Source organism: Emys orbicularis, chromosome 1 (assembly GCF_028017835.1).
Source record: "Emys orbicularis isolate rEmyOrb1 chromosome 1, rEmyOrb1.hap1, whole genome shotgun sequence".
Taxonomy (NCBI): domain Eukaryota; kingdom Metazoa; phylum Chordata; order Testudines; family Emydidae; genus Emys; species Emys orbicularis.
In genome coordinates, this window is record NC_088683.1 from 303,688,539 (window position 1) to 303,703,604 (window position 15,066).

Genomic DNA, 15,066 nt, shown 5'->3' on the forward strand with positions numbered 1-15,066 from the left:
GAGGCCTGTTTGATGTAGAATCTTTTCTCCATGGTGGGTTGTGAAGCTTAAATAAAACTTTTAAGTGGCACTGATTGATTTGCAGATGAGCTCACCCTCTGCCCTCTGTAGGGAGTTTCAATATCACTTATCTAATATGGATTATCTAAAACCTTTAATTTTTTTCCAGAGATGTTAACCACCTGCTCTCTAGAGTTTCGAGGGGGAAGGTAAAAAATCTCCTCCATGTTTTCTTCCCCTGCTACTGAATTCATTGGAGTACATATTCAAGTGTTAAAACCTCCCAAAATAATTAGACAAGCCATTGGGAACTGAAGACCTACTATATCAATTTTCTCATCCAGACATTCCCACAATGACTCCGAATAAAACAGGGAGGATATGGTGGTGGTAGTGGGGAGTGGCAGGGGGGATACATTTTTAATGCAAAACTTTGGAGACAGGACATTTTGTAAGAAATACAGCCTGAATACCCTGACACTTATATAACCATTTCTATCTAAATAAAAGTATTTTTCTTTTAATTATTCCAAAAATTCTTTTCAAAGAGAAGCACACTTGGTTTGATGAGGAGTATGCAAAGGAAAAGTCTATTCTAGCTAATATGGTAATATGCAACCTCTCTCCTACTTTACTTCAGAACTTAGTAGCTGCCAGAAGAAGATACAAAGGTTTATTATATCATAAAAAACACAGATATCTTAGATCCTTGTGGAAGGATTTTGAAGCAGCAGCTAAAGCTAAACATTTTTCCACATTTTGGAAGATAGTGGCCTCAGGATCTGGTAGACATATCCCACTTGTGGAACCCCAATATTAATGATGAAGCCTGGAAAGCATATTTTAGCAAGGTATTTAATGAGTCCTGCCCAACAAGTTTTTTTTAATTTAATTCTACCATAGTTGATTTACCACTCTGGTCTTCAGTGACAGACAGGTAAAACCTAGTCATTTATTTTAGCCCAACCATAGAAAAAAGCTCCAGGGGAAGATTTTCTCCCCCTTAAAGTTTTTCAGCAGAATCGTGATTGGTGATCCCCAGCCTTGACTCAATTATACCTCTACCTCGATATAACGCTGTACACGGGAGCCAAAAAATCATACCGTGTTATTGGTAAAACCGCGTTATATCGAACTTGCTTTGATCCACCGGAGTGCGCAGCCCCGCCCCCCGGAGCACTGCTTTACCGCGTTATATCAGAATTCGTGATATATCGGGTCGCGTTATATCGGGGTAGAGGTGTATTTTCATTAACCATTCTGGGTGGATTCCATCTGGCTAGCAGTCTAGTATCATAGTTGCTATTTTTAAAAAAGAGGACTGAAAAAATTCTACTTCATACAGATCTATTAATCTGTTCTATGTGGCATGGAATATTTAATCCAGATTTTTACAACCTAAACTTGAAATATGGGCTTTAGAGGCTAATTTACTACATGAGGAGCAGTCCGGCTTTAGTGCTGGTAGAGCCACAATTGATAATTATTTTATTTTATTTTATTTATAAATATATTGTGATTAAGGGTATTAGATTGTATGCTGCTTTCATAGATCTAAAGATAGCATTTTATTCTATTAATCGAGACAAATTTTGGGTGAAATAAAGAAGGATGGGTATCGAGCTAAGATTTTTGCAAATTTGAAGGTTCTACACCAGGGCAATATGGCTAAGGTAAGAACTAAAGTCAATAGAGCATGCACTAATGTTTTTCCTACTTTTAGAGGAGTACAGCAGCGATGCCTTCTAGTGCCACTTCTTTTTAATGTATATATTAATGATGTGGTGGATGTTTTAAAGGATCATTTCTCTCCACTGAAAATTAAGGGCAGATCTAGCCCGGTGTTATTATATGTCAATGACATGGTTGTTTTATCACAAACTCCAAGAGGCTTCTGCCACTTATCATCTCATTTTTCCTCTTATTGTATTCTCAGGACCTGGTTCTCAGTTATAAGAAGACTGAGGTCATGATTTTTGGGAAGAACCCTCCCCAAATCGAGTGGAAGATAGAAGGCCACCTTGTAGAACAAGAATCTGCTTTTACTGATTTAGGGATAAAGTTTAATCATATGGACCATTGATCCCCTCATCATAAAGATTTAAAACAAAAGACCCTTAGCTCAAGAGATGCTCTGTTTTACCTGCTCATATGATGGGAACAGAGCTGCCCCAGTTAGGAATTTTTTAATGCTAAAATAATATCACAGATGCTCTATGGGGCTAAAGTGTGGATAAGGGCCAAACTTCAGCCTTAAGATTGTTAAAAATAATTTTTTGAGGAGCCTTTTAATTCTCCCAAATTCTAACCTTGTCTCCTTTTTATGTGCCAAGATTGGTGCTTTTTTTGTAAGTAGTAGAGCTTGTAGTGCTTTTCTGAAATTTTGGTCTAAGATCTGTACTTTGGTAGATCATAGGTGGCCCCATCTTTGCTTTCAGAAGATGGAGGAAGAACCTGTCTACTCCTTATTTTGATGGTATAAGACCCTCCAATTTATTATTACTTGGTTGGGTTTTTCCATTACTCACTTTTTGTCAATAATATTTTAATCAATGTAATCAACTACTCAAACAGACAGTAACAGATATTATCCAAAAAAAAAAAGATCTGTCTATAATTCATGATTCTAAAATTCCTTTTTGGCTTTCTACTATGAAGATGGCCCATGTTTTTAAACTAGTTATCAAACCCTCATTTATGTAAGGTATATACTCAGTTAAGATTCCAAACCATGGAAATTGCTGTCCTTAAAGGTAGATATGGGAAAGTTCCTTCACATCTTCATTTTTGCCCAAGTAAATATGGAGAGTTGGAACATCTGCTTCCTTATCTTTTGGGTTGTATACTTTTCTAGCTCCTAGAGGGAAGCTGGATTTTTCCTCTTTTTTATAAAAAAAAATTATCACCATCTAAAAAGATAATGGTTTTTATTATTTTCTCAATTTACTGGGAGAAATGGAATCTGTTGAACTTTTTTTGTCCTTTTAGCATTGTGACAAAAAGGAGAGATTTTATTAAGCTGTAATTCACATTTTAATCTAATATATGGATGGTGGTGGTTTTTTAGATTGTGTATGTTTTTCTTTTTGTATTCACAAAAGATATATGTCATATGTGACCTAATAAAATTGGATTTGATTTGACACTAGGCTATGAGATATTCTGATGTAGGGAGTTCCTTCAGTCTCTCCTGTTGAAGCTGTTCCACTGTGAATTAATAATGAAAGAATCATTGGGCCACAATGAGAGAGAAGAAGCACAAGCATAATAATTACTCTGCAGCCTGGTGGTTAGATGGCTCACATGGGAGATGCAGGATTCAGTCCTCCTGCTCCAATTGATTGATTATTTATCCACAGTGGAACAGCTTCAACAGGTGGGACTGAAGGCATTCCCTACATCAGAATGTCCTATAGCCCTGTAGTTAAAGCACTCACCTGAAAGGTAGCAACTCTGTGTCCAAATTCCTGTTCCGCCTCAGGCAGAGGTGGGGAGGGCCTTGAATCAGGGGTCTCCCACATCCCAGGTGAGTACCCTAACCACTGAGTTAAAAGATAGGAAGGAGGTTGTCATCCTCCTCCTTTTCACATCTAATGCCAAGAGAGGGTTTGCAGCTGTGAATCCCAACCAGAAGGAGGTGCTGAATTCCCTGAGGATTGGGGCTTAGGACACATCCATGGCCTTAGCGTCTCCAATTGGCTAGTTTAGACAGGAAGCCATTAGCAAGCTGGCTTCTGTGGATCCCATTCTAAGGCACTTATTTCCCTCCATTCATTGTAGAGGAAGCCTAGGTGCCTAACTCAGGCTTTGTGAATCCCAGTGATTTTCTAGGCACCTAAAAATAGTGATGGTGAAACTCAGCATCATCACACCTATGTTTCTTTGTGAATCTAGCACTTGGTTTCCCATCTGTAAAATAATAATAATAATGCTTCTTTTCTCCCAGCCTTTCTCTTTCTCATCTCCTTAGCTTACCAACTCTTTGGATCACCCCTTTTTTCTTACTGTGTGTAGGCACAGTGCCTAACATGGTGGAACCCTGATCTCAGGTCAGTCCTTTAGGGGCTACTCTACTATAAGTTAAGACTTTTTTCTGTCTGTCCATATTCATCTCATTTATACATACAAACTCTCCCTTATCATAGGGCAGTTTTTGATACAGCCTGCACTGGGGGCAATGTGATGTCACACTGCTCCAGGAGATGTCAGAGAACCCTGGCCTGAAAGGAGAATACACAAGAATTTCCCTCAGACAGACTGGGAGGTAAGGGTAGCTCTAATGGATGGAACCTTTACCTTTCTCCCTCCCTGTCTTCGCACACTGGCACAAAGAGCAGAGACAATCTGGTTACGAGTCATACAGGCAGCTTTTAAACCAGGTGAAGTAACATCAAAGAGAAAAGTCTTGTTCTTCTGAGCACCTAATCAGTGAATAAACATATGTGAACTGTGGGTTGGCTGGTTGGTTGGTTTTAAATGCAGTAGTTACACAGTATACGTTTTCGAATTCAGGATTAAACCATATGTCAGCATTTGCCTTAATGTACTCCTGGAGGCTACCTACACAGGAATCAGTCAAATAACTTCAGAACTGCTATAAATATATCCACCTCCCATTACTTTTCACACAATTATATGCACAGCAGTAGCATGGTGTCTTGGGCTTAATTTACATATCTTGCCTTTTGCATGCTAAACGTAATTTGGTACACTGTTTAAAGTTTATTATTCCAGTATCGTTTGATGTTCTAATTTACCTTGTGTGCCAGCATTTAATTTACTACTAATCTTTTAAAGAGTTGAGTAAGGATCATGGTAGCCTTGTTTCTTAAAGACTTCCATAATGAACTTGAGAGCCAGCTTAGTTTAGCAAAAAGTTAGAGTTGCAGTTCATTACAGAACGGTGAGCTCCAGATATATTGAATTACTGCCAGGAAATATTTGCAGACTACAGTCATAGACTTTACCCTTCAATCAATGATAGGCTAAAGAAATGCTTCCCGAAGATAGTTAATGTGTTCTGATAGTCTGACAAGTGGATGTAGACTAACTCTTGCCAACTTTAGTACCTGTCTGAATACTGTTCTGAGGCCAAAAAAACATCCAAGTATTGTTTGTGAATAAACATCACATTGAAACATATGAGAACAGAAGGTTTCAAACACAGCCAAGCAATCGGCATTGTTATTCTATAGTTAATTGGGAGCACAAATGCACTTTAGTCAAGCCTGCTAGACCAAGGACCATCTGCATGACAATATAACATCTCCAATAATATAGCATCCTCATAGCTCTCTAGAGAGATGCATTAATGACTCTCTGTTTACTGTATATATGAGACTCAAAAATGGTAAATCATAATTAAAAAGAATATATTATGGGAAACGGTTGCTAATTGAATATATATATATATATATATTCAGCTGTGAGTACGTGTATATGCATGTGTGTACGTGTATGCTGACACACATACAATTCAGCTTTAAAGACAATCTGCTGTTGTTCTCAACTGTTTATCCTGCTTTTATTTGTCTAGAAGTCAAACTTATTGACCCTCTAGAAGAATATCAGTAAACAAAACCAGAAGCTCCAGTAGTCTATAAATGGGGATGTACATTGGTAAATGACTGCAGAATTTGGTCCATCTTTTCATTTTTTATAGATGTGTTCTATGTGCATTGAATTTCCATAGGCCTAGATTGTGACTTGAACTACATGCCCACTCAGGGGAGTAAGAAGATCCTTTCTGCTCCCCTGACTCTGGGCATGCAAGAGTAAATGTAACTATGTTCCTGTTTAGTCCCTTTTTGGAGCAGGTGCATGAAGAGTGGGCAGAATCTTCACTTACTGCTCAGCATGGCCAGCAGTAAATTACTACCCCTGGTGAGTGGGGGAAAGCAGGAAAGGGACTGTGCCTTCCTGCGATACTTCTAAAGTGGGAAAACCATGTACCACTCTTTACAATGGGCTGTGTCTTTGTGACAAAATCTAGCTCATATTGAGTATGTCACAATTATTGCAAATAGTAATTTGCTATAGTAAAAAGTGTGGCAATTTGCACCAATAAGAATTCCTGTTGGCTGTAGGAATGCAATGCCCTTTGCTTACTCTTTCCCCATTTATTCTTTTTAAGCTATAGAAATAATTACAAATATGACTTCTTTCAAAAGATAAAATTCAGTAATCAAATAATAAACTGTATAGAATTGTCTTTTTTTAAAAAGCACCTTAAAACCTATTAGGCAAGGTAACCAAAGTAAGCATCATACAGACAGTTATATGTTGAAAAAAATAAAGGCATTTTTATCTAGCATTTTTAAGAGGGTGATTTAGAAATTCTTGGCCTAACAAAAAATAACACCTAGAAATGTATAGTATTGAAAAAACAAAACATTAGACAATATTAGAGGTGTTTAGTGAGGAAAAAATATATATTGGTCCCCCCCTCGACGTCAGAATCCATTAATTCACCTACAGTAAAGGAGTTCTACATTTTATTAAGCCACGATGGTGGAAAAAGACTCTGCAGTATCATTGTTAAAAATATATGAATTACTGAGTAACTTCAAAAACGCCCAAGGACTTGCCTACACCTGAAATGCTACATTGACACAACTGCAGCCATGCCCCTGTAGCACTTCAGGGTAAACACTACCCACACTGATGGGAGGGGCTCTCCCAGCGGCATACGTAACCCACCTTCCCAAGAGGCGGTAGCTAGGTCGATGGAAGAATTCTTCAGTTGATCTAGCGCTGTCTATACTGGGAGTTAGGTCGGCTTAACTATGTCGCTCAGGTTGTGGGTTTGTCACACCCCTGAGTGACGTAGCTGGATTGACCTAACTTTTTAGTGTAAAGTCTTAGTGTGTCAGGTGCTTAAGTCATATAGAGACTTCCAATGCCATTTAGGCTCCTAAGTCCACAGGTCAGTTTAGAAAATGAAATTTAGGCTCTTAAGAGGCATTTTGAAATGTTTACCAATCATCTTCAATTAAAGAACGTTTAAGGAAACAGCTGATGTCTGGAAATCCAGAGAAGGGAATCCAGCTGCACTTTCTAAGGTAGGGGTCGGCAACCTCTGGCACGCGGCTCACAAGTAAGCACCCTGGTGGGCCGGGCCAGTTTGTTTACCTGCCGCGTCAGCAGGCTCGGCCGATTGCGGCTCCCACTGGCCGTGATTCGCCGTCCCAGGCCAATGGGGGCAGCGGGAAGCCGTGGCCAGCACATCCCTCACCCACGCCGCTTCCTGCAGCCTCCATTGGCCTGAGACAGCAAACCGGAGTCAGTGGGAGCCACGATTGGCCGAACCTGCGGACGTGGCAGGTAAACAAACTGGCCCGGCCTGCCAGGGTGCTTATCCTGGCGAGCTGCGTGCCAGAGGTTGCCGACCCCTGTTCTAAGGTATTGTACACTGCCTAGGGTCAGAGCTTCAGCTGGTGTAAGTAATGAATGATATAGCTGGAATAATTGAAACTGTAAGTGCTAGGGCCTTTGTAGTAATATTTAGGGAAAATGCAAATCCAAATATTTGTAGATTGAATAAAGTTTTCCACAAGTTCTAGTTTACAGTGAACAAGCACATCGCCTTTGCTAAGTGCTAATATTAGAGCATTAGGGCTATAATTTTGAACAGAAAAATCTGTGTGATTATTAACATGTCATTGACTTTTTCTTCCATATTCCTAGCACATTGTCTCAACTTATAATTTTATTTGAAACAGCATTTAATTTAGACTCAAATATGTCAACTTTACTTTGAAGAGTTCTTATTGCAGAAAAAACCATCTCCCTTTAAACACTGGAAGTGGAACATGGTGAAGAACTTGAACCAGATTTCTTGGCTGCTAATTTAGACTAGATTGTGCAATGTTTTAGTGAACTTTTACTCCTGGAGATGTCAGGTAGGTAAGGTCTCATGTTTATAGCCCCCATCTGGTTCCTTGCAATGGCCTTGACTGGAGACTCGGGGTGGGGGGGGGGTTTAAATCCTTCTCTCTGATGTACCTCTAGATATTAGGTATTCTGGGCCTGATGGAAATGGCCCTCAGCTGGTTGCCTACAGGGGTGGTAGCTGGAGAATGAATGGGGCTTTTAACCTTGCTCATCCAAAGATCTCTGGATGTCAGATAATTGGGGACTAATAGAAATGACCCCTATCTGTTTTTCTGCAGCAACCAGGGTATTTCTATATTGTTCAAGGTGCTCAGAGGGAAAAAGAAAAAAAGTTTACTGCTTGTTCCTGATCCAGTTTTTATATCCCTTCGTAAGTACATTGGCCTCTATTGTCCTATTATCTATTTTGATTTAGCCAGGATGAATATCAATTGCAACCTTCATTTGTTTCTTACTATTATATTGCAGCACATATATCCTGCTTCAGTACTGTCATATTACTTAAACTGCATACCTTCATATTTTATTTGTTAATTCAAATGATATAAGGGAACAAAAGGGCACAGGAGATTAATAATGTTGCAGAGACCACCTCACTTCTAGGGATACATTTACATAAGCACCTAAGTGACTTAGGATCCTAAATCCCATTTTCAAGAGTGAATTAGTCACCGAGGAGCCTAAATCCCATTGCTTTTAATATGACTGAGGATCCTACATAACAGCCAGTTTTTTAAAGGTATTATGTGCCTAAAGAGGGGCTCTCAAGAGCACATAGATATAATAACTCCACTGATATGAATATCATTGATTTCAATGCAGTTAGGCACATAAGTGCTTTTAAAAATCCTGCTAGACACCTAGCTGCATATTTGTGACTAATACCTTTTAAAATCTGGCTGTGAGTCCCTTTTGAAAGTGGCACTCTGGCACATAAGTCACTTAGGTGCTTTTTTAAAATGTTACCCCAGGTCACTAGTTCAAATCCAGCTCAGGCTAGTAGTGAGTGGTTGATCTCTTGGCTGCTCAGTGGCCTTTATGAAGTGAGATTGTGGCCTCAGAGCACATTACCAAAACCACAGTTGGATAATCATTATTCTCAGCAGAGACCAGAACATGATTCAGTATAAGAATGAACCATGGAGGTGGCAATTCCTGGTCAGAGTCCAATGGCACATCAGTACCTTGGACTAGGGTCTCTTGCACTGCTCCTGAAGGTCTTACCTGTACTGGCTCTTTAGAGGCAGTTCACTTTAAATGATGCTGAGCTTGTTTAATTGTCCTGAGCTAATCTAAGGCAGATGTCAATGCCCAGGTATGAATAATGTATTTTTGCATGATATCTTTACAAAAGAGAACAAGGACAACAGCTTTCGGTCCTCAAAATATGATTCCATCCTGCACAATCAGCTCATCTTTAATTTGAAAATATGGGTCTACTCCTACCAGTACTTGGCATTTGTTTTCTGGACACTCTGTTTGTATCACTATTTTTACCATCTGTAGTTGATGTCTTTTTCTGTAGTTTCTTTGATTTTCATCAGCTTTGCTGTTGAAACTGGGAGATACTAAAGCTTCGTGATCTCCTTCCTCCAACTCACTGATGATGGGTATATATGTACTGTTCAGGGTGTCAGCCAACACCCTGTAATCCTGTACACCAGTAATCTTCGTGATTGCTATCTGATCGCTATCTGTTAGAGCTGGAGGTACATCAATGTGCACTGCAATCTCTTTGGAGCACTATACTGGTTTCTAGGGGTTTGTGGCCTGTTTGAACTATCACCAGGTGGTCACAGATTGCCAATAGAATCACTCCACTCCAAATACCACAGCTAGATGTTCTTTTTTTCTGACTGGATGTATCCTTGTTCAGTCTCTTGCAAAAGAGCTACATCCCATACTTTCTCTGATGCATCACACTATAGCATCAGTGGTTCATCATTTATTTCAGCATGTCAGATTCTTACTGTTGGGGACCTGCATAGTCCCACTCATTATCCTGCCTTGTGAGATGACGTATGGGTTTTGGACAGACAGGTGTGGACAGACCTTGGACAGAAAATTTATCATTCTTATGAACCATGGAATCCCTTTCACATCACCTGGAGCTGGCATGTCTCTGACTGTTTTGATCTTGTTGGGATCAGCTTTCAGTCCCTCTGCTGTGAGCAGATGTCCAATGTATGTCACCTCATGCTGTGTGAATTCCATTTATTCTGGGCTGATTTTTATGTTCTTGCCCTTGCATCACTGTAGAAAAGCTTGTAGTTTTATGACATGGTTTCATTCAGCTTCTGTATAATTGATCCCTTCACCTACAATGAAAATATCTGCAATTATTTTCATCCAGGCAGTCCTTTCAGGGCTTGGGTGAAGGTTTGGAACAAATAGATAAACGAAACAGTAATAAGACACCAAGAGCAGATGGTATTCACCCAAGAGTTCTGAAGGAACTGAGATATGAAATTGAAGAACTACTAACTGTGGTATGTAACCTATCATTTAAATCAGCTTCTGTACAGGATGACTGAAGAGTAGGTAATATAACACCTTTTTTTAAAAGGCTCCAGAGGCAATCATGCCATTTACAAGCTGGTAAGCCTAACTTCAGTACCAGGCAAATTGGTTGAAACTATAGTAAAGAGCAGAATTATCAGACACATAGATAAACATGATATGTTGGTGAAGAGTCAAAATGGCTTTTGTAAAGGTAAATCATGCCTCATCAATCTATTAGAGTTCTTTGAGGGTTCAAAAGCCATGTGGAAATTGGTTAGCCTGTCGATATAGTATACTTAGACTTTCAGAAAGGCTTTGGTAAGGTCCCTCACCAAAGTCTCTTAAGCAGTCTCTTAAGCAAATAAGAGGGCAGTCCTCTCATGAATCAGTAACTGGTTAAATAGTAAACAAAGGTTAGGAATAAATGGTCAGTTTTCACAGTTGAGAGAGGTAAATAGTGGGTTTTCCCAAGGATCTGTACTGGGACCAGTGCTATTCAAAATATTCACAAAATATCAGGAAAAAAGGGTAAACAGTGAGGTGGCAAAGTTTGCAGACAACACAAAATTACTCAAGCTAGTAAAAGTCCAAAATAGACTATGAAGAGTTACAAAGGGTTTTCACAAAACTGGGGACCTAGGCAAGAAAATGACAGATTAAATCAATGTTGATAATGCAAAGTAAGGCACATTGGAAAATATCCCAACTATAGATATAAAATGATGGGGTCTAAATTAGCAGTTACCACTCAAGCAAGAGACTAAAATATATCTTCTGTAATAACTATACATTGTTAGGATTAAGAGAGTGAAATTCACGATGGCCTGGGAAAGTAGCGAAATAGCAAACACTCATATTTTCCTGTCACAACACAGCCCAAATTTGGTCATAAATTTATCCCCAGAGGGCTTTAAGAACCATCATCTTTTCTCTAAATTCTCCAAATTCCCATTTAAATCTAATCACTAGCAGCAGATATTCACCTACTAGCATTCAGATGGGTAGAGGCAACTGGAAATTCTGTCTACCACCTGGTGCTCAATTCCTTCATAAACCACAAGGCATTTCATTTGCAATTTCTGTAGGTCAGCAGATTTGTTTCCATTTCCAAGACTATAGTACATACTTACAGAATCATATGATAGAATCATAAACATCAGAGATGAAGAGGTAGTTCATCTTGTGCGATGAAGGATTGTTTTCTCTGCATACAAGGGAACAATCTTTCATTTCACAAGACAGCAGGAATTCTCAGTTCAATCTAGTTTTAAATGACTCAAACACTACTCAATTTGTTTAGGCGTTGGACTGTGAGAAGATGGGGGGAGTTTTGTTGTCCCTATTGTTTACCTGGAGACAATGGGGTAACAGAACAAAACAGATTATCAGCTTTATGAGCGAGATTGTGATGAAGTGGGAGTCTCTCTGAATTGTGGATGATTTAATGAAATGGTATCATGACATTACTGTGTCATTGAAAGCCTAAATGTATGTGGATCCACTCTGATTTAGCAGGGTTGTTTCATGTCTCTGACAGGCTAGAGCCAACAGTGAGTGATCAGTGCTCAAGGATCAACCATGTGAAGTAAAACACCTTGGAACAATGGGATTTCTGTAGGTGGGAGAAGACACTTCCTCCCCTTGTCTGAAGGGAAAAGGGTTTGAGAGAAGTGGAAAAACTCCAAAAGGCTGAATAAAAGCAGCAGGTGATGACTCCAGCAGGAGTCTATAAAGAGACTCACAGGGTGGAACTGGGAAAGTGACATTTTGCACCAGATTAAGATGAGGGAGCCTGCAGTAGAGGCAGGAAATAGGCAAAGGGGTGGAGGACCCTGTCTGTCTAATAGAACACAGAAGATCCCCTAAGGACCACCAAGGGAAGTGTGAGCTAGTGAGGGACACTGTATTTAGGATGTTTTATTATTTTGTTTGATCAGCACTCTCCTGTGAGTATCTGTTAAGTGAACAACATAAAGATATTAAACCGGACAACATGTGCATGTGTTGACTGCTTCTCCAATATTGTGTTCCCCTGCAGGAGTTAAAACTGAAAAGCTCCTGGTTTTAGGTGGAGTTCTGGGGAAAGGATATGATCAAGTACTGGGGAGTCTGAAGGTTCAGTGCTGTGCCCAGAGGGACTAGGTGTTTGGACAGCAGTTTCCAACACTTAAAATGGGGGTGGCAAATAGAAGGTATGCATCCTAAGAGTGTGCCTAGGGACCCTGAGATTGGGGCAGTGTCTGGAGTCCATTCAGGCTCCAGGAACATAAAACACTCAAGCACAGATTCCCCTCACAGTAGTGATAGTGGGTGGTCAAGAAAGGCGCTCACCATGACCTGTGACAGTGATCACATATTGAAGGGTAAGGAACTTGCTAGACACCTTTTCTTAATATGAAAATTTGGTATCAGCAGAAAACAGCAAAATATGTGGACTCTAAAATTACCAGATTCAAGTTTGTTTGCACCCTACATTTTTCTGTCTGCAGACACCATTATTTCTTTCCATATTTTTGACACGTTGTACTGCAATTGCTCCTCTTGCATTTATATAGATGCTGTCATTTAAGTCATCTTGTTTTTTTCCCTGTACAGCTTGCAATGCGGGCTTTGTCCTTTGCTGTCATTGTGTCTGAATCAAAATCCACCAATATATCCTCCATATTTATATATACATTTGAAAACACAAACTTGTCCTGAATTCCAGTCCATTACAATAACAAAATATAGGGCCTGATGGTCCTCTCATTTATACAAGTACCAGTGAAAGGACATTCAGACCCACTTTTTCTACTGCTCTTAACTGTCAACATTATTTCATCCTCAGTACATTGCATTGCAGCAATTATGAAGCCATCTCGTGATCCCCGTAGTAACAGCTATGTACTCTTGGAGCATAATCCTTGCATGCTTAAAACTCTCACCTAAATAAGAAGAGCTTTAGTTTGCAAGAAATATTGGGCTGGCCACTTTTGATTTGTCTTTTGCAGATGATTTTAATATAGATTACCAACAATGTGACTTTGGAAGCGCATCTGTACCTGAGTATTAAATCATAAATTAAATCATACCAAATCCTTCCCCTTTATTCACATGAAATCCCACTGAAAGCAACAGGACTATTTGAGCCAGTAAAGCAAGCAGAATTAAACATCTCATCATGTTCCCATTGACTGTGGTGGTGCAGCACTGGCTCCAAGTCCCTAGCATGTTGAAATGCTACCCTTGGGACATACCATTTCTGGAAATAAAATTTAAAATACAGTTAAATCACAGTGCTTGGAAAAAATCACAAAATTCTTTCTAAAGCAACCTGCTCCAAGGAAGGTAGCGCTGCTTCAGCAAAAGAGATCTATCAACATGAAAAGTGCCACTCAATCTTTACTTTCTCACCCAGCTGAATTGAGAGAGAAACCCACCATTGCCACACCCCCTGTGAGTAGTGTAACTGAGATAAAAATCTGCTCCATAATCCTCAAACTCTCCTTCCTCATTATGTTCATCTAATATTATCACGGATTTTGGTTTGCTGGTTGGTTGTTATTTTTATTGGGTTGTGCGTACTGTTGACTGCTCATGAAATGAAATGGCTTTGTCACTTCTGACTAAACAGAAATATCACCTACCATCATTTCTTCATGCAGACCTGCTTATGAGAACATCATTTTAAAATGGCAGAGTTGTGCAGACATTAATTTATTTTGCCTTGCACACTCCTGGTGCTGTATGATTTTTCTAACTTCTTTCTCTTGACTACGATAAATGAATTAAAAAAAGAATCCATTGCACCTTATCCATTTTCTTTTATTATTCTTTGCCAACCAGGCAGTGACATGTCCGCAGCTAATCAGAAGTGGAGTTTATTTGTATATCATTATTATTCATTAGTATAAATGTCTCATTATGCTTAAAGCATACAGTGTATGGGGCTTAATTTTCTAAAAATGATTGGATGGAGTAGAACCAAATATTTCATCATTAACATTCACCACCATTGCTCTGGGAAGATACAGGGAAAAGAAAACAGAAACATGAGAAGGTAGACAAAAAAAGAGTTGTGAGAGGAGGGAAAGAGTGTTTAACTGTGCTTTGATCACCTGCTACTGAATCACTCTTTCAGAGGACCCTAATTAAGGCAAATGGCCCTGGTTACACTGCAAAATAATCCACAGTGTCATGTGATGGTCTTTGTTTATGTTTTGAACTCATTTGATTGGGTCAGCAAGCTACAGTAATAAGTTCAAAATGGTATTCTATGGACATGTACGCATGTAATTTTCAGCATTGAAATGCCACCAAAAAGTCCAGTAAATAGACTCAAATGATTTAACACTCAGGGCCAGATCCTCAGCTTGTGTAAATTGGCATAGCTCCATTGGTCCAGTGAGGATACCCTAATGGGAGGAGTTCTGAACATGACTGAGGGACCAGATATAATACAAAAGGCACCAAAAAAGGTAATAGGGGGTGGGGGGAGGTAAGATTCATTAGGGGAAAATGGGGGCCAATGTAGACAAAACCCCAGCAGAGTTTCCTGACTTCTTACATAGGTTTTTCTTCTATGGGGAAGATGTAGTCAATACTGTTAGAGAACAGTAAAAGAATATACCTTTAACAATAACTAGCAATGTTTCCATACAATGAAAAAAACAACTCATATGCTGAAAAGAA